The following is a 24,254-nucleotide window of genomic DNA, read 5'->3' as shown; positions in this document are numbered from 1 at the left end:
TGAAGCTGACCATCATCATGACACACAAGGGGTTGTTTGTGTACAACAGTTGTCCGTTCGGGATTCGCTCGGCCGCCGCGATCTTTCAGCGAAATATGGAAAGTCTCCTCAAGTCGATTCCAAGGACGGTGGTTTTTCAAGACAATGTCCTCATCACAGGTTGCGATACTGAAGAACACCTCCACAACCTGGAGGAGGTGCTACGCAGACTGGACCAGGTAGGGCTGCGACTGAAAAAGGCGAAGTGCGTCTTCTTAGCTCCAGAGGTAGCATTCCTGGGGAGGAGGGTAGCAGCAGACGGGATCAGACCGACTGCGTCCAAAACGGAAGCGATCCAGAGAGCACCCAGAGCCCGTTACACGATGGAGTTGCGTTCGTTCCTGGGGCTCCTGAACTACTTTGCCAACTTTCTCCCCAAATTGAGCACGCTGTTAGAGCTGCTACACGCGCTCCTACGCAAAGGTCGTGATTGGGTCTGTGGGAACAGCCAGTAAAGGGCTTTTGATAGAGCACGCAATTTGTTATGCTCCAACAAACTGTTAACGTTATATGACCCGTGTAAGAAACTTGTTTTAACATGCGACGCGTCGTCCTATGGTGTCAGGTGTGTGTTGCAGCATGTGAATGATAATGGTCAGTTACAGCCGATAGCTTATGCCTCCAGAAGTCTGTCCCAGGCAGAAAGGGGCTACGGGATGGTAGAAAAGGAAGCTCTAGCATGTGTATATGCAGTAAAAAAAAATGCACCAGTATCTGTTTGGCAGGAAATTTGAGCTGGAAACGGATCACAAACCCCTAACGTCCCTTTTGGCCGACAACAAGGCCATAAATGTGAATGCATCGGCCCCATACAGAGGTGGGCACTTACGTTAGCTGCCTATGACTACATAATTCGGCACAGACCGGGCACTGAAAAGTGTGCCGGCTACCACTAGCCACCACTGAGGGGGCAGCTGAGCATGATGCTGAGATGGTCATGGCTGTCGAAGCTTTCAAAGCGAAGGCTCACCTGTGACAGCCCGCCAGATTAAAGTCTGGACAAATAAAGACCCGCTAATGTCTTTAGTTAAGAAATGTGTCCTGAATGGGGACTGGGCAGCCACGTACGGCCGATTGCCTACTGTAGGGAAACCGAGTAGTCATGCCTCAGAAGGGCAGAGAGGTGTTTATCAGAGAACTTCACAATGAGCACCCGGGCATTGTCATGATGAAGGCAATTGCCAGGTCACACGTTTGGTGGCCAGGGATAGATGCAGACCTGGAACTTTGTGTTCGCAGGTGCAACACGTGTGCTCAGCTGGGCAACGCACCCAGGGAAGCCCCCCTTAGCCCTTGGTCCTGGCCCACCAAGCCATGGTCACACATCCATGTGGACTACGCAGGTCCTTTCATGGGAAAAATGTTTTTGGTTGTAGTAGACGCCTACTCCAAATGGATCGAGTGTGACATTTTAAATTCCAGCATATCCTCTGCCACGGTAGAAAGTCTACGGGCAATGTTCGCCATCCATGGTCTACTGGACGTCTTGGTCAGCGACAATGGCCCGTGCTTCACAAGCACTGAATTCCAAGGCTTCATGGCAGGCAATGGAATCAACCATGTCAGAACGGCACCGTTCAAGCCGGCCTCAAACGGCCAGGCGGAACGAGCAGTGCAGATAATCAAACAGGGGATGCGCAGAATCCAAGGGGGTTCCCTACAAAGCCGCTTATCACGCCTCCTGTTGGCCAATAGATCCCAACCACACTCGCTCACAGGGGTTCCACCTGCAAAGCTGCTAATGAAAGGGACGCTCAAAACCAGGTTATCTCTTATACACCCTACTATGAAAGAAATTGTTGAGAGCAGGCGTCAGTCACAATGTGACTACCATGACAGGAATGCGAGAGCGCAATGTATTGATGTCAATGATCCTGTTTTTGTCCTTAATTATGCTGCAGGACCCAAATGGCTTGCAGGCACTGTGATTGCCAAAGAGGGAAATAGGGTTTTGGTAATTAAACTTACCAATGGACAAATCTGCCACAAACACGTGGATCAAACTAAAAGGAGGTTCAGCAACCCCATAGAAGAAGCAGAGGGAGAACACGATGTAGAGTTTACTCCACTACAAGTGACCGAACACCGGAACCAAGTGGAGGAGAGCGCAGTCACTGTGGGCAGTCCGGATAGGCCTGAGGCACCGCAAACAGCAGACACTCGGGCCAGCACCCAACAACCGGAGCCCCAACTCAGGCGCTCTACAAGGGAGCGTAAACCACCAGAGAGACTTAACCTGTGATCCCAATAAGACTTTGCGGGGGAGGTGATGTCATGTATTCAACTGTCACTGTAACCCATGTATAAGCTGATCTAAGTTGTACACCTTGAGAACACTGACCACAGGGGGCGAACTTGTGGGAGACACTGCTAACCTGGACTTTCTGGTATAAAAGGGGAAGCTCCACCCACAGTCTGCCTCTTGAGGTCAAGGTAACTGGTCACAGAGTGACCTTCTCTCAAGTATGGGCCTCGTGTGCATTTATACTGTATAGTAAGGACATATTAGTTTTTGTGGGTTTTTTTAAGGTTCTCCCCCCACCCCCACCCCCACCCCCTCCCATCACCCCGCCACTCCGGCCTCTCTCATGGTCCAGCAATTTAGTTCTCGAGTTTTCCATTTTTGCGCCACAGAAAGTGTACAACACGTCCCTTCGCGCTGCAGCCCCGACACAGGGCCCAGGTACCGAAACTTCCTGACCAAAGCGCAGACTATTCCCGGCTGGTAACTTTCCCGCCCCACCTCTGTTTTCGCCCCGAAAACAGAAAAGTCTAAAATCCAGCCCTTATTTTCCAGTTCTGATGAAGGATACTCACCTAAAATGTAGATTGTTTGTTCTCTCCAGAGGTGCTGACTGACCTGTGATTTTGTTTCCAGCTGTTCCGTTTTTGTTTCCCTTATTCTCCTTTGTGTTTTATTAATTTGACTTTATGTCAGATACAATCCTAAAAAAAACATAAAAATAAAATATAAAAGCATAAATTAAAAAAAATACAAACATAAATAAAACAACTACAAATTGGTTAAGATAGCTTGACTCAGATAATTTATGTATGAAAGCATCTTCTGACTTATGGTCAAAATAGGTTAGTGAATGATTGCAATTCTCAGACTCGAGTCTTTTTGTAACTATATATACTGAGACACCTAATTTCCACCCGAGTTCACCAATACCGGTAGTTTGCATTCTCCAACCTGATCTCCCTTTGAATGCGGCTTCCTGCTGGGAGCACAGGATTCAGGAATTTATCCTATTGTCGAGAGTTTGAAATAATCTACCAAGCAAGATAGAAGAAATATAATTATTGGCGTTATTCAAAATACAATTAGATGCTATCATGGTGAATTAATGTAGATGAGGGATAAGCTTTGGTGGGTTGTATGGTCTTTTTGTATCCCTGATTTTTCTTATATTCAGGAGAGAAATTTGGAGGTAATGCCCATCAAGCTATCACTCACCGACAGTCAGCCTTTTGAGTAAGATATTACAGTTTTGAGTTATTACAGTCTCTGCAGTTTGTGCATTTTTGATTTGATGGAATTCAGATATTATGCTGGAGACGTTTAATGTAAATGATGGGTTATGTGAGTACAATATTTATGTTTAGGTTGCGGAAGCATAGAACTAGGTTGGATGTGAGGAGGTTTCCCGTTTCACAGAGGATCATTGACCTTTGCCAGCTCATGCACTGAGTGCAGATTCACTGCAAACATTCAAAAGGGAGCTGGACGAGTTCCTGCAGGATACTGATAGCGCTGCATACAAAAGATAGGTGAAATGTTGGATAATGTATTTCATGGCCACTGTTACCCCCTGAAACTTGCTTTTGATCTCCTTCAGAACTCAGTGAATTATATTTTTCCTTGAATTGGCTTAGAGTTTTTTTTAAACCTTTTTTTTGTCTGTCCCAGGAGATTGTATGGCTGATGATGGGTAGGGAGCATTGAAGGTTGCAACAAGACTGAAAGGAAGAGATTCGATGGATTAGCTGATCTTTCTCTGTCTTTTTCGTATGTTTTGTATGTAATATGTGCAGGTGCCATTATGAATGAAGGCTTAGATTGTGTTGGGTCAAATATATGGTGCCCACAGTAAATATTCATAACAATAGTGGTAAAGACTACGTAGTTTCTTAGGCTTTTCTATTTGCAGGGTTAACTTGACTCTTGCGTACCATATAGACACTTATCAGCTGTAACGAGATATATTTTTATTAAGGTTTTGTAAGTCTACTGCGAAAATTTCCAATGGAACATTGCAAAAGTAGAAATTTAGTTATTATCTTTAATTACCATTATTAAGTGACTTATCTTCATATCCTGCAACACTGCCCCATGGATTTTTGTTGTTGTCAAGAATTAGATCAACTCAGGAAACTGAATGGAAAAGGACCACCAGTTTTGCTGGCTGTCCTCTAGGATGATTTACACTTGAACTGTGGCATCAATGTGAAGCAGTTTCACATTGTGTTGACGCTAAAGCTCTCAATTTCATGTAACTTTGGCAGCAAATTGATCTTCAATCAAGGTTATGGCAGGAGATCGGAAAACTCCTATGGAAATTTAGGGCCATAGTCTAAATCAAACCATAATATGGAGGAATGAGTCTCACTTCATTTTGATGCAGATCAAACCTTAATTCTACATTCACACTATATTAATTTAGCACTAGTGTGGTACAAAAGCAAGGGAGTTATGATGAACCTTTATAAAACACTGGTTCGGCCTCAACTGGAGTACTGTGTGTAATTCTGGGCACCACACTTTAGAAAGGATGTGAAGACCTTAGAGAGACTGCAGAAAAGATTTACAAGACTAGTTCCAGGGATAAGGGATTTCAGTTACTTGGATAGACTCGAGAAGCTGGGGTTGTTCTAGTTGGAGTAGAGAAGGTTGAGAAGAGATTTGATAGAGGTGTTCAATATCATGGGGGGGTCTATACAGAGTAGATAGAGAGAGACTGTTGGCGGAAGGGTCGAGAACCAGAGGACACTGATTTAAGGTGACTGGCAGAAGAACCAAAGGCGACATGAGGAAAAACTATTTTGCGCAGTGAGTGGTTAGGATCTGGAATGCACTGCCTGACAGTATGGTGGAGATAGATTCAATCGTGGCTTTCAAAAGGGAATTGGATATGTACCTGAAGGAAATAAATTTGCAGGGCTACGGGGAAAGGGCAGGGGTGGTGGACTAGCTGAAGTGCTCTTGCAGAGAGCCAGCACAGGCTTGATGGGCTGAATGGCCTCTTTCTGTGCTATAACCATTCTATGATTCTATGACTCTATACTTTGCATTGGCACTGTTACAAATTTGCAACTGCTGTAGCTATCTTAACAAGTTCCGTGTCACCAGTCACTCCCATAGGTCCCAAGTATTGAGTGTCTTACTTTTATGGAAGTTGACCCGCGGTGTCCTATACCTACTTACAAATGAGCCGAAGCTGGGCAGAGGAAACATTTCAAGGACACCCTCAAAGCCTCCTTGATGAAGTGCAACATTCCCACCGACACCTGGGAGTCCCTGGCCAAAGACCGCCCTAAGTGGAGGAAGTGCAACCTCGAACCTCATCGCCGAGAACATGCAGAAACCAAACGCAGGCAGCGAAAAGAGCGTGCGGCAAACCAGTTCCACCCACCCTTTCCCTCAACGACTGTCTGTCCCACCTGTGACAGGGACTGTGGTTCTCATATTGGACTGTTCAGTCACCTAAGAACTCATTTTTAGAGTGGAAGCAAGCCTTCCTCGACTCCGAGGGACTGCCTCTGATGATGACACAATAGTGTAACCTAAGGGAAACTCCTCCAGCATCTCCTCTGATCTGGACCAAAATTCATGTCTTTTGCACAAATCCTTCATCAATCTCTCTGAAAGCAGACCAAGCAGACATTTGGTTAGTAGTGGTTGAATACAAATCAATATGCTGCTTTATTTCACAGTAAAATGAATATATAGAATGGCGTTATGACCAGATTCACTTAAAGTCACTGAAACCTGAAGAAAAATATTCTGCATCTTTTCACAATGGAGGTAAAATTTAAAGTTCCAATTTTCTCTTTCCATGTATTTCTGGCCAAAGAAGAAATAGCAGAAAACCTTTTACGAAAACAAAATATTGCGGATACTAGAATCTGAAATAAAAACAGAAAATGCTGGAAATCTCAGCGAGTCAGGCAGCATCTGTGGAGTGAAAATTCTTTCACTTGCTTCTTCAGTGCCATCTAGATAAGGAAGTCCATTTTTTTCTTCATTGGCTGTTTACTTCCACTTGTAGCCTTCTTCCCAAATATTTAAATTGCTTCATTTATATGTGTTTCAAGGACTATAAAATTCCGAGTCTTAATCGTTGTGTACAAAGCACACGTCTGACTTTTGCACTGGGCAGTTTGCCACTTGCAACTGGATACAATAGACCAGTGGTGGTACTGGACTAGTAATTCAGAGTCTGTAAGTTCGAATATCACTGCAGCAAGTTCAATTTAATTAAAGCTGGTAAAATGGAAACTGCCATTTGTTGTGAAAAAAACACTGCTTTTCCTCAGCAGGGACGGGATCCACAATCGCTGCATGTAAGACTATTTCCAGACTCTTCATACCTTCAGGGTGCCTTGGGATGGACAGTAAATGCTGTCTTGCTATGTGTTGTCAGCATTCCAAGATAAAACTCATACATAAGATTTTACTGTAGATCTTGTCCCTGTAATCTGATTCGTGCATCTGGAGATACTTATGCATATTTTATATAAGCCTTGGATTGGAAAAAACACTTTTCATACACGGGTACTTTTGGAGACCAATACATGATTCAAATACAACATGAACATAGCACACACGTAAGGCAAATATAGAATCATATAAGCACAGAAGGAGACCATTCGGCCCATCATGCTTGATCTTTGAAAGAGCTATCCAATTAGTCCCACTCCCCTGCTCTTTTCCCATAGCCCTGCAATGTTTTCCCTTGTGGGACATGTGGTTCTTGGTGTTGAGCCCCTTAGTTCAGTCTCTTAACAGGGACTGCTCAGTAATTTAACATGTTCTAATCCAGACTTTGAGGAACTCCAATACTTTCAATGGGAAACATATCAATATCATGTGGGAGAGCATTAATATTAATCAGGAATGTGATTTGTTGCACTGTAAGCTACTTAATGTATTGCAAAAACTTACACTGAATACCGAAAAATAAACTTTCAGTAACACAGGGGCCAAGTTTCGGCCTGAGTTGCTCCTGTTTTTTTGGAGCAACTGGTTTAGAATGGAGTATCTTAGAAATTTGAATTCTCGGCATTTAGTTTGCTCCAGTTCTAGTCAGTTAGAACAGTTTCACTTTGGAACAGAATTTTTTTTCAAAAGGGGGCGTGTCCGGCCACTTACGCCTGTTTTCAAAGTTTAGGCAGTGAAAACTTACTCCAAACTAACTTAGAATGGAGTAAGTGAAGATTTTTGTACGTTCGAAAAAACCTTGTCTACACTTTAGAAAATCAGGCGTAGGTTACAAATTAGGCGTAGGGAATGGGGAGGGGGGGGTTTTAAAGGGAAGCTTACAAACATTAAACACTTCAGTTTTACAAATAAAGAGCCATCATCAATAATAAATGATAAATACATCAATAAATCAACCAATAAATCAATCAAAAAAAATTAATAAAAAAAAAAAAATTTAAATCAATAAATAAAACATTTTCTACTTACCGACTGCAGCACCGGGAGTCCTCCAACAGCGTGCTGGGATGGCCCCCCCAGTGTGTCTCTGTCAGTGTCTCTATCTCTCTGTCTGTCTGTCTGAGTGTGTCTCTCACTCTCTGTCTGTCAGTGTCTGTGATTCTGACAGCGAGCGGAGGGGGAGAAGGGGCGTGGGAGGGGGAGGGGGAGAAGGGAGGTGGGGGGGAGAAGGGAGGTGGGAGGGAGAAGGGGGGTGGGTGTAGGGAAGGGGGAAGGGGAGAAGGGGGGAGAGGGGGAGAAGGGGGGGAGAGGGGGAGAAGGGAGAGAGGATGTAGGGAGGAAAGGAGAGAGGAGGGAGGGAAGGAGGGAGGGAAGGAGAGAGGAGGGAGGGAGGGAAGGAGAGAGGAGGGAAGGAGAGAGGAGGGAGGGAGGGAAGGAAGGAGAGTGGGGGGGTGAGGGAGAGAAGGAGGCTGAACGGCTGAGCCCAAGACCTCGGGCTGGATTTACAGGTAGGTGGCGTCGGGTCTCGGGGGGGGTCGCGGAGGTCTGGGGGGGGGGGAAAGTCGCGGAGGTCGGGGGGGGGGAGAGAGAGTTGCGGTGGTCCGGGGGGCGGGGGGGGGGGGGGAAGAGAGAGTTGCGGAGGTCCTGGGGGGGGGAGAGAGCGTCGCGGAGGTCCGGGGTGGGGGGGGGGAGCAGGAGTCGGGTCGGGTGGGAGGAGCCTTATGCACGCAGCCCCAGTGAGGCCATTCGGCCAGGGCTAGGGGCTGCGTGCTTCGGGCCCCTCCCACAGTTTTGGGCGCCTGGAGCTACTGCACATGCGCGCCCACTGTAGCGCGCATGTGCAGAGGTCCCGGCACTGCTTTCAGCGCAGGGACCTGGCTCCGCCTCCAACAGCTCGTGCTCCACTGCGCCCAGCTGCAGAAGACCTGCAGGGAGCCGGACAATAGGTAAGTTTTTTTTAGGCGCACTTTCTGGCGCGAAAAACGGGGGTCCAGGTCCGGGCTGCGCCGTTTTAGGTGCGGCCCGAAACTTGGGCCCATTGTTTCTACAAGACCAGACAGTTGCTTCCTTTACACCACTTCCCTACAAGCAATATACTGTCTGGCCCTCCCTCCCCACCACTCACACAATACTTTATTTTATAGAAGGTTTTGCATCTATCGGTGGGAGAGAAATTATTGGTGGGAAGCCTAACTTCAGCATTAGGTGTTATATATATTAAACTACAGGCTAAAGATTCATCAGCAATATTTCAAGTTCAGAAAAACACCAATGTGAAATTTTCCACTTGCCACATCAACATGTTGTTTATAGTCTAGAGGCCCTGTCCATGAACAAAGGCTCCATTATCATCTGTTGCATCTGGAGATATTCAAAAAAAGATTAGCACCTTCAAATGTAAAATCCTGGTGCAGCACAAGATAGGACTGAAGGACTGAATGGATCACATCATCCCCAGAACATGAGTGAGCAGGTGCAGGTGGTGATGACAATGAGCCAGAAGGCCAGCTCTTTACTCAGCTGTCAAGCCCAAAGGTTTGTATCTCATGGGGAATTCTGCGATCTGAGTACAACAACAACAACAACAACAACAACTTGTATTTATATAGCGCCTTTAAAGTAGTGAAGCATCCCAAGGCGCTTCACAGGAGTATTATGAAATAAAAAATTTCACACCGAGCCACATAAGTAGACATTAGTGCAGGTGACCAAAAGCTTGGTCAAAAAGGTATGTTTTAAGGAGCATCTTGAAGGAGCAAAGAGAGGTAGAGAGGCGGAGAGGTTTAGGCAGGGAGTTTCAGAGATTGGGGCCAAGGTAGCAGAAGACACGGCCACCAATGGTTGAACGATTATAATCAGGAATGCTCAAGAGGGCTGAATTAGAGGAGCGCAGACCAAGGTTTTATGCAATCATTTAACCGTGTACAAAGCACCCAAAAGGATGTTCACTACCAACATTTGTATAATTGTGCATGATCACTTAATAGAATTACAGTCCAAAAAGAAGTGTGTTACAACTTCAGGGCATCTGCAATGGAGCACCCAGTGACAGAGGTCCTAAACATTATGGATTGTCTTTCTAAAATGCTCAGATGGTTCTTTAGAAGCCTTTGGTTCCAATCCACAATAAGCTCTCTGGTCCTTCTGAGGTTGCCATTACACAAAGCTTCACTGCCTTCAAATCTGTCCAGATCAGAGAGCATATTGAGGGAATGCCCAGCTGAAGGAGCATGGTTATAGTTGGCTGTTGCCTCCAAGGGTGACACAACCTCTACCTCCATCCAATCCCTTTCTCAAATGACCAAATATGTGCCAGGCACCAGGCAAAATCAGCTGACAATCAGAGCATCCAAATGGCAGCACCAATTGTAGAACAATCTAATGACCCAGCACAAGGATGCACCAGACCACCTCAATCCCAAGAGGCATCCAGGAGCCAGCCACCTCAGTAATCATGCCACTGGGGCAGTTCCTAGATTAGGACTTTGAACACAAAGCACCATCGCCAAAAGAAAAAATACATTGGATTTATTTTTTTAAATATTGCGTCCGCTGGTGCAGAATAAGGTGCCAGAGCATACCTTCTTCCAGCTTGTTTCGCTACAGTACAACTGTGGCATTTTCAAAACAGCATGTAGCATTTTAACAATCTTTCTTTTTTTAAATTATGTCAGCTGGGTTTCCCTGGCCTTGGGAAACCTGACAGGTAAAAGGAGGCAAGACGGGTTGAATTCATAAGTGCCTTTATAGCACTGTGCTTGTGGGCCAGGAGGAGCAGGAGTGTTTCCTCCGGGCCTAACAAACTACCCAGTAAAACACCCTCTCGCGATCTGTCTGCTGCCCCTTCCCAACCACCATCGGCCCCGCCCAACCTCCTCGGACTCCCCAGACCACAATCAGCGCACCCCCTGACCACCATCTGGGGAGCGGGCAGGGAAGTGAAGCTGAGTCCATGATCAGATCAGCCATGATCTTGTTAAATGGCGGAGCAGGCTCGAGGGGCCAAATGGCCTACTCCTGCTCCTATTTCTTAAGATCTTATGTTCATCTGACCCCCTCCCCCACAATCGGATCCCCACATGATTGGACCTCCTCCCTTCTCGCAATCGGAACCATCTCCTATGATCGAACCCGACCTCACTAGATATACCTGCTCTCAGGTAAGCCCGCTGTGGCCTTCTGCTTTAGGACTTCCACTCCCCACCACATCCACACCCCACCCTCTGACAGGCCTCCAGGCTGACTGTAGGCGGGAAACAGGCAGAAGAAAATTTAAAGACATCCTGCAGGTTCCTCCAGGTTTGCCGAACTCGAAACCCTCCCGTCCCCCGCACGGAATGAGCATCCGAGCTAAAACCCAGGCTCATATGTTTTTAAATGAGGAAGATCCAAACTGTTCATGATAGAAAGACTTGCATTTATATAGCGCCTTTCATGACCACCGGATGCCCCAAAGGACATTACAGCCAATTAAGTACTTTTGAAGTTTAGTCACTGTTGTAATTTTGGAAATGCAGCAGCCAATATGCGCAGAGCAAGCTCCCACAAACAGCAATGTGATAATGCCTCAGATAATCTATTTTTTTTAATGTTGATTGGGGGATAAATATTGGTCAGGATATCGAGAATAACTCCCCTGCTTTGCTTCGAAATAGTGCCGTGGAATTTTTTACGTCCACCTGAGAAAGCAGTCGGCACCTCGGTTTAATGTGTCATCCGAAAGACAGCAGCTCCAACAGTGTAGTACTCCCTCAGTACTCCCTCAGTATTGCACTGAAGAGTCAGCCTAGATTTTTGTGCTTAAGTATCTGGAATGGGACTTGAACCCACAACTTTCTGACTCAGATGCAGGAGTGCTACAGGTGACAGTGATCCACAGCTAACACTGACCTTCAAGTGTTTACATTAAAATCCACGGCGCGGCCTTGGACAACATGGACCTCAGGAGCCTACTATCAGCAAGGGCAGACACCGACGACGAGGCCCAATAGCGCTTTCCGTGTGCCAGCGTAGCCTTCGGTCACCTGAGGAAGAGAGTGTTTGAAGACCAGGACCTCAAATCTCGCACCAAATCTACAGGGCAGGAGTGATACCCGGCCTCCTATATGGCTCAGAGACGTGGACCATATACAATAGACACCTCAAAGTGCTGGCGAAGTACCACCAGTGCTGCCTCCGCAAGATTCTGCAAATCCCCTGAGAGGATAGGCGCACCAACATCAGTGTTCTCGATCAGACCAACATCCCTAGCATCGAAGCACTGACCACACCCGACCAGCTCCGTTGGGCGGGCCACATCGTCCACATGCCCGACATGAGGCTCCCAAAGCAAGCGCTCTGCTCGGAACTCCTACATGGCAAGCGAGCCCCAGGTGGGCAGAGGAAACGTTTCAAGGACACCCTCAAAGCCACCGACACCTGGGAGTCCCTGGCCAAAGACCGCCCCAAGTGGAGGAAGAGCATCCGGGAGGGCGCTGAGCATCTCACGTCTCATTGCCGAGAGCATGCAGAAACCAAATGTAGACAGCGGAAGGAGCGTGCGGTAAACCAGATTCTCCACCTACCCTTTCCTTCAACCATTATCTGTCCCACCTGTGACAGAGACTGTAATTCCCGTATTGGACTGTACAGTCACCTGAGAACTCACTTTTAGAATGGAAGCAAGTCTTCCTCGATTTTGAGGGATTGCCTAAGATGATGATTTAAGACTGCCCAGATTCAGACTATGCATTGGGACTCTTAACATACCAGCTCATTGTAGGTGCCGAGTTTTCCTTTCCAACACCAACTGGCTGGAGATTTGCATCAGGTGTTTATGCCAGTCTGATGGGAATTCCGAGTTTTGCAGCCCAGGTGGAGTCTAGGCGGGAATAATGAAATTACTGATGTTAAGAAACAAGATATCATAAAATGAACTGCAACATGATAGGGTGAGTTGGTTTCAGTGCTCTGAGTATCTGGGGTTGAATTCTTTTTCAGCATGCTGTCATTTGCAAGTTAGCTATTTTATTTACACCACATCTTAAAAAATGTAATTATTTTACAATGTTAAAGAGCGTTATGGCTCTCGACCTTGAATTTTCCATCAAGCATATCCTATTGCTCAGCAGAGCACATATGTGATTAACTTTCTCTAAAATAAGAAAAAAGTAGATACCTCTGCAGTGTTTATACTTAATGGCTTAGTCCCCATCCACTGCAAATTCATAAGTTTGAAACAACAACTAATATAAATTTTCATTTGTTGTATAATAGGGTTTCACGGCTAAATTGATGTGTAAACCTTAATGTGGCAGAGGTAATCTGTTGAGGGGGGGTCATCTGACCTAAACATTTAATCTATGGGTGTGCAGACATATTAAACAGCTTTACAGAGAAAAATCTGCAGCTGCAGCTATCATCTTTTCTTCTCCTACATGACAAAGGAGGTCAAAACAGGTATATCTCTTTAATTGCTTGTAAGGTACTGCAGAAGAGACCCGCTAATTTAAGACCCGGTGCAGTTCATTTTAAAGAAGGATTTAGAAGTGCATTCTGAATTTACAAACAAAGAGGTTTGTTAATAAAATAAAAAAACTAATCTGGACCATACATGGATTTCAGTCGAAATCTCAACTGAGAATTTCTGCGAGAGCCAAAACATAAAATGAATGAAAGCAGACTGATCTTCATGAGTGTTGAAAGTGGGTTGCAGCCATTTGAGGCTAATGTCTAAATGAGTTAACAATTAACAGCATAAATTTAAAAACAAAGAAGATAATACATTTTAAAGGGCAAAATATTAAACCAACCAACCAAATTAAAACTGTTGTGCCTAATGTAATGTATAAAATAGTTGTGATATATTGACTTGTTGTGCATATGTTGCATTATCCTCATGAAAATGAATGTGCACTTTTTGTCTCTCCATATTTATTACAGTATTAATCAGGTGTATAAGAGCTTTTCTCTGCAAACTTTTAATGCATCCTATGTTTTAAATCTGCACATTAACCTGTCTTGGAACTGTGCTGATCCAGGCAGCCTGACTGAAACTGGAACAAAGGCTTTTGCAGTTTTGATGTGTTGCTCTGTTGGTTGTAAATAGACATATCATCCAATATTTCAGTGAAGCTTTTTTTTTTACACATATAAATCAGACAAACAAAGCTGCATACATTAGAAATTGCAATGGCAATAGACCTCAGCAAGTGCGTAGTAGGATTACTCACTGGTTGCAAGCCACTTTCTGCTTTAAATTAATGCCGCTTCAAAGCATAAATCCAGCCCAGATGCTCTCCAATCAGCCTAAATGTTTCCAGTCATTTATTTGTGGATTAGTTCTGAGCCCTGGCTATGTTACTGCACCATGTAGCTTGCTAGAGGTTGCAGTTATACTGCTATTTTTGCAACATTGGACACAAGAAGCCATTTAGCCATGACATGAAAGTAGCAGTCTAACTTGGGAATCAGCTCCCAATCTGACTGGTGAGCACACTAAAGCCAAGCTGTGTGAAGCTTCCTCCACGATGCTATCACACACGACTAGTGGGTCTTACTTTTGGAGTATAATTCTAGTCCCGTGTGAAGCCAGGTTCAAAAAGTGCTGGGGCGGTCTGTGCAATCTCCTGGGACTTAATGGACTTTGTATTGACAGCATTTTTGATATTCCGAGAAAGCAGTCACTGGCTGCTGTGCGCTTACGTTGTAAGCATCTAGGCACAGAGCTCTCTCCTGGCAGGTAATGTGAAAGCTTCAGCCATGGAACCGCTTGCTGGCTGTGCTTTGCATTCGATAGCTTCCACTCTCAGACTTGCAGTGTAGTATAACTGCAGCCATCAGTTCAGACCTGAGCTATTTCCAATTGTAGCCATTTCCCACCATCGCTCCCCCTCCCAACCCACCCTTCCATAACCATTGCCCAACCTAAGACCATCAAACTCAGTATAGATCAGGGTTCAATTCTGGGACTTTCCTCATCTACATGGCTCCGTATCACACCGGGTGGTGGAGTTACTCGGCAGAGTTTTGCACTATTACTTTTTTAATACCATTTCTTCCAGGTCACTTCAAAGCATGGGCAAGTTTGTCGTAAACTGTCATGTTAAAAATGAAACTGCCTCATAAATGTAAGCTAAGACACAAGATATTGTTAGTTTTCAGAGGGTCTTACTGCTCACAAATTGCAGTATACATTTGACTACAAAGCAGATATCATCTGGTTATTGAAAAATTCTATATAGTTTGTTCTTCATTCTGAAGAATTGCTTCAGATCCAGATGTAATCTTATTCTATAACTATTTCCAAATTGTGGCTTATTTTTGTATTGGAGATGTGGTGATTTAATGTTAAAAGAACCCATTTTTAAAATACACTGGTTTATTACAAATGACAAATAAGTGGATTATACACTCCTGTGTATTTCCATGATGGGAATCATTTCATTCTTCTGTTTAAAGACACCTTGCAAATATTTTAATGTGTTTTATTATACACTACTGAAAACGTATTCTATGAAATGTGCTAATTAAAGTGTTTTGTCTGTGTTTGCTGATTAATTTCCCTTAGTGAGATCCTAATAAATGTGTATTGCAATCTATCTGTCCATTTTAGAGTGTGATAGAGGTCTGGACCTTTGAAGCTTTGATCTTTCCGGTTAGGTTCAAAGGTACAAGGTCATCTTAAAATCCCTGTTTACGACCTACCAACATGTCCCTTGAATTTACTACAATTCAGATCCCCTGCCAACTCTTGGCCTAGTTCATGTACAAAGCTAAGAAGTTTTGGAATTGCAGCTAAAATTCCAAATCTTGATGCAATGCTTCGTTAAAGTCTTATTATAAACTTGAAGTCATATCAGGTTTATTATATGTGCAGCAGAATACCCAAATAATAAGGTGTGCAAAGCTGTCTTTAAAATTTGTAACAAAAGTGCGAAATAGAAATAGTGCTCTACATGGTTTTGCTATTGGATAGAGCCATTAGCATTGTATGTTTTTATAGTTTATGGTAGATCAAAGAATGTCACCATGGTTACTGAACTGACAAAGCCTGGACGGATAAATTATCACTTAATTGAAGCAACTGAATCAATTAACTGCAATTGCCAACTTCATTGTATCTTAAAATGGTGAAATTGAATATAGTGAAATACCATTAGTGAAATATTTCTGATTTCCCAAATCATTTACAATGAAACTGAATAGAACAGTGCTCCTCTTATAGTGAAATTAGTATCTGCTTATAGTGAAAAAGTGAATGCTCATCAATTCTTCCATTGTTCAGGCATAAGAGCATTGGAATGTGCCTCACAGATCAATGCAAACCAGTGCTTCCAGTCACAGAGCACTTAATCCCTGTCAGCACACAGACTGTTTCTCTTAATTGCACTTTCAAAACATTCATCTGAGTTCAGCTACAGGAAACAGTCAGTCTCAGGATCCCAGTCCTTTCTGTAAAGCATGCAGTCAGTTTCAGGTCAAGCTTACAGGCTCACAACCTGAAGAAACAATGAATACAACACCTTTTTTGAATTAGAGCCTTTGAATCAATGTGGAGAATTGCAGCAATTTCAGGTCGGGTTGAGTGTTCCTTTTGTACATGAACTTGAACTTACCGCTTTCTTTATTGCACCAAGCTGTCAGTCAGTAAAATTCAATCAACCAACTCCCAATATTTTATCTCACACAAGTTTTCACAATAAAAGGCTTCCACTGTCTGCTTATAAACCAACAGACAGTAGATTGTGACTAAAAGCTATGCTTTAATCTCTTAGTTCAGATAATTCACATAAACAACCCAAGCCATGTGGTTTATGATGTCATCTGACTCTTTTAGTTAAATTATAGCCTTATTACTTACTCCTAACCATCCCTAATTCCTTTATTATACCCTCCTGTAAGTCACATCATATTATTATTCTGTAGTGGTGCCATCATAATAGCTTCTCACAGACTTCATTCAATCTAATTCCAGCACTTTTCTAACTTCTCATTAGCGTTGCTTCCATTTTATTGAGATTATACAACAATATTATATAACAAAATAATAGACTGTAAAAAGTAAATAAAAAGGATTAAGTATAGTCTCTGGATGCAGATGATGTCCATAAAGCACTTTATTCTTGTGATATATGACATCACCTGAGCCCCTTGACTAAGTAAAGCCATCCCAAACAACCATATTTAAATGCATAGTGCACAGACTGTTTTCACTCTGATAGCTTGGGTTGAACAAAGTGGATTATATATATTTATATAAAGATTATATAACATCAGTGTGAACAAGTCATGTAGATTTGCACTTGTTCACCTGGGAGGCATGATAACGTGAAAGCCATATTTCTTTGTGAAATCCTTCTGGGATTTAACAGTTCACTTCAAGAAAGCTTTGCCGAAAGAGCACTGTTTGTGCGGGAAGAGTGCAAACTCTTGTTTGGAAAAAAAATCATCAAAAATAATTTGTCAGAATGCCCCACTATTACCCTTCAGGAATGTAGATCGAATTTGAACCTTTTACTCATTCTTAGAATAAACAATTTTAATTGAGAAATGGGATTTGATTTCCTGATGTCTGCAATGGTCTGTCCTTTGTGGTATTTAAATGACTTCAACATGGTAGAATTGTATTTGTGATTTCTGTTGCTGATAGGATAGAATTGGAACGAGTAAGAAATGTGGTGTCTTTCATTAAGCCAAGTTCTATGGATCATATAGGCCCCTTCATCAGGGGAAAATAGCATGAAGAACTACTGCAGTTTAAATATCAGTTTAAGACATCATTCTATTCTGCAGTAAGACATCAGATAAACAGCAGACCTATTGGTGACATATTCAAATTGGAACCACAACAATAGCTGGAGTGACTCACCGCCTGCATAGTAACTTATAAATCACCTGTGCGATGAAAATAATGTAGATGGAGGCAGCAGTAAGATGTAAAGCACCAGAATATGAGATGATGCTGAAACACAGAGAAACTGCTTTGAGATCAGCTTCAGCAGAGTGTGTGTGTGAAAAATCCCTCAAATTCAACACCCAGAAAGCAGGAAATGTATATTTTAATGGACATGTTTCCAAAACTTGCTGGGGGAAATAAAATATCAGTTGTTCCTACAATAGTCGTGCAGGTTGCCAAGGACAGGACCAATAACGTTAAAAGTCTGCTTTCATAAACTTTAGAGCCCAAGTTGCTGAGTAACTCTATTATTTCACCTCTTTCTGCGACACATATGTTTTTGCCACTTTATCATTTACTCAAAATGCAAAAAATCTGAAAAGAATGTTGCAAAATAATATACTGTTTATATTTTATGTTTCTCTTTTAAATTTGATTCATATCACCTCCACCAATTAGCCATTGTGGTTACAAAAGATTTCAAAATAAGAATTCAGGACTAGAGGATCCAAGACAAAAATTCTACTTAAAATAGTGGCATCCAATTTAAAAAGGTATTATTAAATCAAAGAAGGAACAGTCTTCAAAGTTACTTCTGATTTACTGCCTGTAGCCACAGTAACCATCACAGGGGAAGGATTTCTCAGGCCGTGATCTATAGCAGCTTGGTAATTGTGTTTGTGAAGATTTCTTCTGTGAGGTTTTTCTTTTAAAATGCATTTCCAATTTCACTGCGAATGCTGTACAGAGGGAGCGAGCCTTTGGCTTTGTGGTCGAATTCCCACCTCTGAGTCAGGAGGCGCAGGGTTTGAACCGTCCCGCAAGTGGAATCTGGAGGTCTGGCTCTGAATTCTGGATTGACATCGAGCGGGATGTATGGGTTGTAGAAGCCCATTAGACCTGTAAAGGACTAACTACCCTATCGACTGGTATAAAAAGATGGTTATGGCCATGGAAGGAGTGTTGATATCACGGCCTTTCAGACTGTTAATCAGTCTGCAAATCCTTTCACTACTTCCCACTATTCTCCAAGGGAAGAGAGGAAAATATGAAAACAACTGGACAAAGGAAATGTCTAAAAATGTACTTATAAAGTTGCTACTCATAGTAATCAGAGCATCTCTTATCTCCTCCACTCACCCCGCCCCGCCACTACACACCTCTCCATATATGTCTTGAGTAAAAAGAACTATTTGACGACAACACACATGTGAAAGATATCAGGGCCAAAAATGATCAAAATGGAGCTGAGCAAGAGAGATTTCAGCCCATGAATACCTCCCGCTTTCTCCTGTTCCAATAAAAATCTTTCTGAATCATGATTGTGAATATGGTCACACTTTCCCCCCCAATACCTCCGTGTTCGTAATATCCACATAAAAGGTTACTGCACAAAATAAATGTTCACAGGGTTGGGGGTAATATATTAGCATGGATAGAGGATTGGCTAACTAACAGAAAACAGAGAGTCGGGATAAATGGGTCATTCTCTGGTTGGCAATCAGTAACTAGTGGGATGCCGCAGGGATCAGTGCTGGGACCCCAATTATTTACAATCTACATTAACAACTTGAAAGAAGGGACCGAGTGTAACATAGCCAAGTTTGCTGATGATACAAAGATGGGAGGGAAAGCAATGTGTGAGGAGGACACAAAAAATATGCAAAAGGACATTGACAGGCTAAGTGAGTGGGCAAAAATTTGGCAAATGGAGTATAATGTTGGAAAGTGTGAGGTCATGCACTTTGACAGAAAAAAATCAAAGAGCAAGTTATTATTTAAATGGAGAAAGATTGCAATGTGCTGCAGTACAGCCGGACCTGGGGGTACTTGTGCATGAAACACAAAAGGATAGTATGCAGGTACAGCAAGTGATCAGGAAAGCCAATGGAATCTTGGCCTTTAATGCAAAGGCGATGGAGTATAAAAGCAGTGAAGTCTTGCTACAGTTATACAGGGTATTGGTGAGGCCACACGTGGAATACTGCGTGCAGTTTTGGTTTCCATATTTAGGAAAGGATAGACTTGCTTTGGAGGCAGTTCAGAGAAGGTTCACTAGGTTGATTCCAGAGATGAGGGGGTTGACTTATGAGGAAAGGTTGAGTAGGTTGGGCCTCTACTCACTGGAATTCAGAAGAATGAGAGGTGATCTTATCGAAATGTATAAGATTATAAGGGGGCTTGACAAGGTGGATGTAGAGAGGATGTTTCCTCTGATAGAGGAGACTAGAACTAGAGAGCACGGTCTTAGAATAAGGGGCCGCCCATTTAAAACAGAGATGAGGAGAAATTTCTTCTCTCAGTGGGTTATAAATCTGTGGAATTTGCTGCCTCAGAGAGCTGTGGAAGTTGAGACATTGAATAAATTTAAGATAAAAATAGACAGTTTCTTAAACGATAAGGGGATAAGGGGTTATGGGGAGCGGGCAGGGAAGTGGAGCTGAGTCCATGATCAGATCATCCATGATCGTATTGAATGTCGGAGCAGGCTCGAGGGGCCGTATGGCCTACTCCTGCTCCTATTTCTTATATTCTTATGTTCTTAGCCATTTAACATCATGGTATACCATTACACAGATCTGGAGAGATAATAAATGAACACGCTTATTTGTATTATGAAAATGGCCACCATGCTCCACCCTTTGTCTATTATTGGTCCCCTTGGAGGATAAGCCATACCCTGAAGTTTCACTGGAACTGGAACCGCCCGTCCGAATGTCTTACTGACTTTGCAAATTGTAACTCGATCCACTTGGACTTCCTGAAGTGACAGAGGACAGAGCTCCCCAGAAGACAACAAGGGCCAGCCAAAGTGCCTTACCCCAGTCCAAATGCAACATTCCCCCCGCGTCCCCCCCCTCCCACCCCCAACCATAGATGAGGCAATCATTGTGTACGGATTGTTAACAGATTTATTGGGTATGAAGTGAATAGTGACAGTGTCGTGACTTCTGGATATCATCCACTCCAATGGTCTCCCTTGTAGGGGGTTGGAAGAACGTGATACGTCTTCACCCTACCTGTGTCTCTCACTCTTCCCACAGTCTCTCTTCCCCCTCAGCCTCTCTTGCCCCCCCAGCCTTTCTCTCTCCCCCCAGCCTCTCTCTCTCCCACAGCCTCTCACACCCCCCCCATCCTCTCTCTCTCTCTCTCTCTCTTAACCCTCCCAGCCTCTCTCTCCCCAGACTCTCTCTCATTATAGGGCCCACGCCGGCCGCTCTCCTTTTTCTTTCTGTCTATCCTATAGGAGCAGGGAAGTCTGATCTCCTAATCTGAGAAAGGACATTCTTGCTATTGAGGGAGTACGGCGAATGTTCATCAGACTGATTCCCGGGATGGCTGGACTGACATATGAGGAGAGACTGGATCGACTGGGCCTTTATTCACTGGAGTTTAGAAGGATGAGAGGGGATCTCATTGAAACATATAAAATTCTGACGGGACTGGACAGGTTAGATGCAGGAACAATGTTCCCGATGTTGGGGAAGTCCAGAACCAGGGGACACAGTCTAAGGATAAGGGGTAAGCCATTTAGGACTGAAATGAGGAGAAACTTCTTCACGCAGAGAGTTGTTAATCTGTGGAATTCCCTACCGCAGAAAGTTGTTGATGCCAGTTCATTGGATATATTCAAGAGGGAGTTAGATATGGCGCTTATGGCTAAAGGGATCAAGGGGTATTTAGAGAAAGCAGGAAAGGGGTACTGAGGTGAATGATCAGCCATGATCTTATTGAATGGTGGCGCAGGCTCGAAGGGCCGATTGGCCTACTCCTGCATCTATTTTCTATGTTTCTATACTCAAATCCTCTCGCTATGAAGGCCAACATGCCATTTGCCTTCTTCACCGCCTGCTGTACTTGCATGCCAACGTTCAATGACTGATGTAACATGATATCCAGGTCCCGTTGCACCTCCCCTTTTCCTAGTCTGTTACCATCCAGATAATATTCCGCCTTCCTGGTTTTGCCACCAAAGTGGATAACCTCACAGTTATCCACATTATACTGCATCTGCCATGGATTTGCCCACTCATCTAACCAGTCCAAATCACCCTGCAGCCTCTTAGCGTCCTCCTCACAGCTCACACTGCCACCCAGCTTAGTGTCATCTGCAAACTTGGAGATATTACATTCAATTCCTTCGTCTCAATCATTAATGTATATTGTAAATAGCTGGGGTCCCAGCACTGAACCTTGCGGTACCCCACTAGTCACTGTCTGCCATTCTGAAAAGGACCCATTCATTCCCTGTCATAAATCCATGCTGACTTGGACTGATCCTGTCACTGCTTTCCAAATGCTATTACATCTTTAATAACTGATTCCAACATTTTCCCCACTACCAATGTCAGGCTAACCGGTCTATAATTCCCTGTTTTCTCTCTCCCTTCTTTTTTAAGAAGTGGGGTTACATTAGCTACCCTCCAATCCAGAGTCTATAGAATGTTGTAAAATGACCACCAATGCATCCACTATTTCTTGGGCCACTTCCTTAAGTACTCTGGGATGCAGACTATCAGGCCCTGGGGATTTATCGGCCTTTAATTTCCTTAACACAATTTCCTGACTAATAAGGATTTCCTTCAGTTCCTCCTTCTTGCTAGACCCTCAGTACCCTATTATTTCCGGAAGGTTATTTGTGTCTTCTTTAGTGAAGACAGAACCAAAGTATTTGTTCAAATAGTCTGCCATTTCCCTTGTTAGCCACAGTTGAGCCAACTTTCCCTTTTTATTTTTATGCCAGAAAGGGATGTACAATTGTCCATGTGATCTTTAAATGTCTGCCATTGCCTATCCACCGTCAGCCCTTTAAGTATCACTTGCCAGTCTATCCTAGACAATTCATGTCTCATACCATCAAAGTTACCTTTCTTTAATTTCAGGAACCTAGTCTCTGAATTAACTGTGTCACTCTCCATCTTAATGAAGAATTCTACCATATTATGGTCACTCTTCCCCAAGGGACCCCGCACGACCAGATTGCTAATTAATCCTCTCTCATTACACAAGACCCAGTCTAGGATGGCCTGCTCTCTATTTGGTTCCTCGACATATTGGTCTAGAAAACCATCCCTTATACACTCCAGGAAATCCTCCTCCACAGTACTGCTACAGTTGCTGAAAAAAAAATCATAAATTTTGATTAAATGAACCTAAAATATGTATATTTTAATTCAACAGGATGCACAGTGGTTTTAAATATGTAGATTTTGACAAAAGACATATTACTATTATTTGGAAATGTATATAGACATCTACCTCCCATCCATGATGAAAACATCACTTTTAACATTATCTATGGGCTATTTTGTGTTAAATATTGTGGCCTTTGAAGTTGGATCGTGCTTAAGTCAGGTGTGATCCTGGTGTTGCACAAGGTTTACGCACCAAAAGAGGCCAGTGACAGGACATGGGGAAATTGGTCTGCGGCCTCATTGTTGATTACCGGCAAGCTTAAGGCGTCAGTTGTGGCCCCAGAGGCAGCTCACCTGTCTTGGGAGGTCAACCGACCTTGGACGCTGCCTGAGAGGGTAAGGAGAGTCTGAGGAGGGTGGTGGGGAGGCAATCAGGAGAAGGTAGAGTGGTGGACGGCAGCAGCCTGTTAATTTTAGAAGCTCCACCCGGCTCCACAATAAACTAAATAAAATCATTAAAATTTACATTTTGGGTGGGAGCGAGCCTCGAGCCGCCCCTTTGAGAACCGCTGGTTTGACTGCCAAGTGCCCGACAATATCAACCCCAGGCACAGGGTGGTTAGTCGCAAACAAATTTTGCAAAGGGAACCTCGAACAGATGTTAGGCGTCCTATTTGCATATGCAAAAGGTCTAATGCTGTTTCAGGCGCTCACCCTGGACACCTATGTAAGCGCCTTTACCAATATGGCATGCTGTGCACTTCCAATGCGGAATGAATGTGCACACCCCACCTGTGGTGCCCTCTTTATGTCTGCAAAATGGACGTGGTATGATCTAATTTCTAGGCTTGTATTTTTACAGAATGTGTTGGTGAAAGTGATATCACAAAGTTGATTCTGCGATTGATCATTTTTAAAGAAACATAATAATATAATGCATTGATCTTGCAGTACAAAATGTATTACTGCTCGACTATGTTTTATTGTTCTTTCTTTGTACAAAGCTAACACAGTACCTCTAACTGCTACAGGATTAACAAGGGTCAACTTCATGACTGTGTGATTAATCACAGCATGTGATTTTGTATCTCCCACAAACAAGAGTCTTTACAGCAGTGTACATGCTAATGGTGTTCTGGAACGTCGTTGGGCAGGTTGATCGCATGTTCATAACCAAGCTGTCAATTTCAAAATAAAACTTTTCTGCTCCTACTTATCTGAAGTTTCAGACTGCTGATATGTGCTCCACTGTTTTTTTCCCTTTCTATTAGATAACAGAACTACCTTTGGAAAACATGTTATGCACAATTTTGTTACGTGTGTGATGCATTGAGTGAAAAATATGGACGCTTTTATGTTATTTGCATTTATCATTTCTGATGTGGCGTTGATTTCTTTCAAACATAACATAGACATTTTAAAAAAGCAATCAAAAGAAAACCTGTCTTTGGGCAATGGTTTATCAGGTCCATTGTGGCTGCAAGCACTTCTTTGACAGGTGTTATCAAATCTCTGGTGAAATTTTATCTCATGTTTTATT

This window comes from Pristiophorus japonicus, chromosome 8, assembly GCF_044704955.1.
Source record: "Pristiophorus japonicus isolate sPriJap1 chromosome 8, sPriJap1.hap1, whole genome shotgun sequence".
Lineage (NCBI taxonomy): Eukaryota > Metazoa > Chordata > Chondrichthyes > Pristiophoridae > Pristiophorus > Pristiophorus japonicus.
This window is presented reverse-complemented; position numbering follows the sequence as displayed.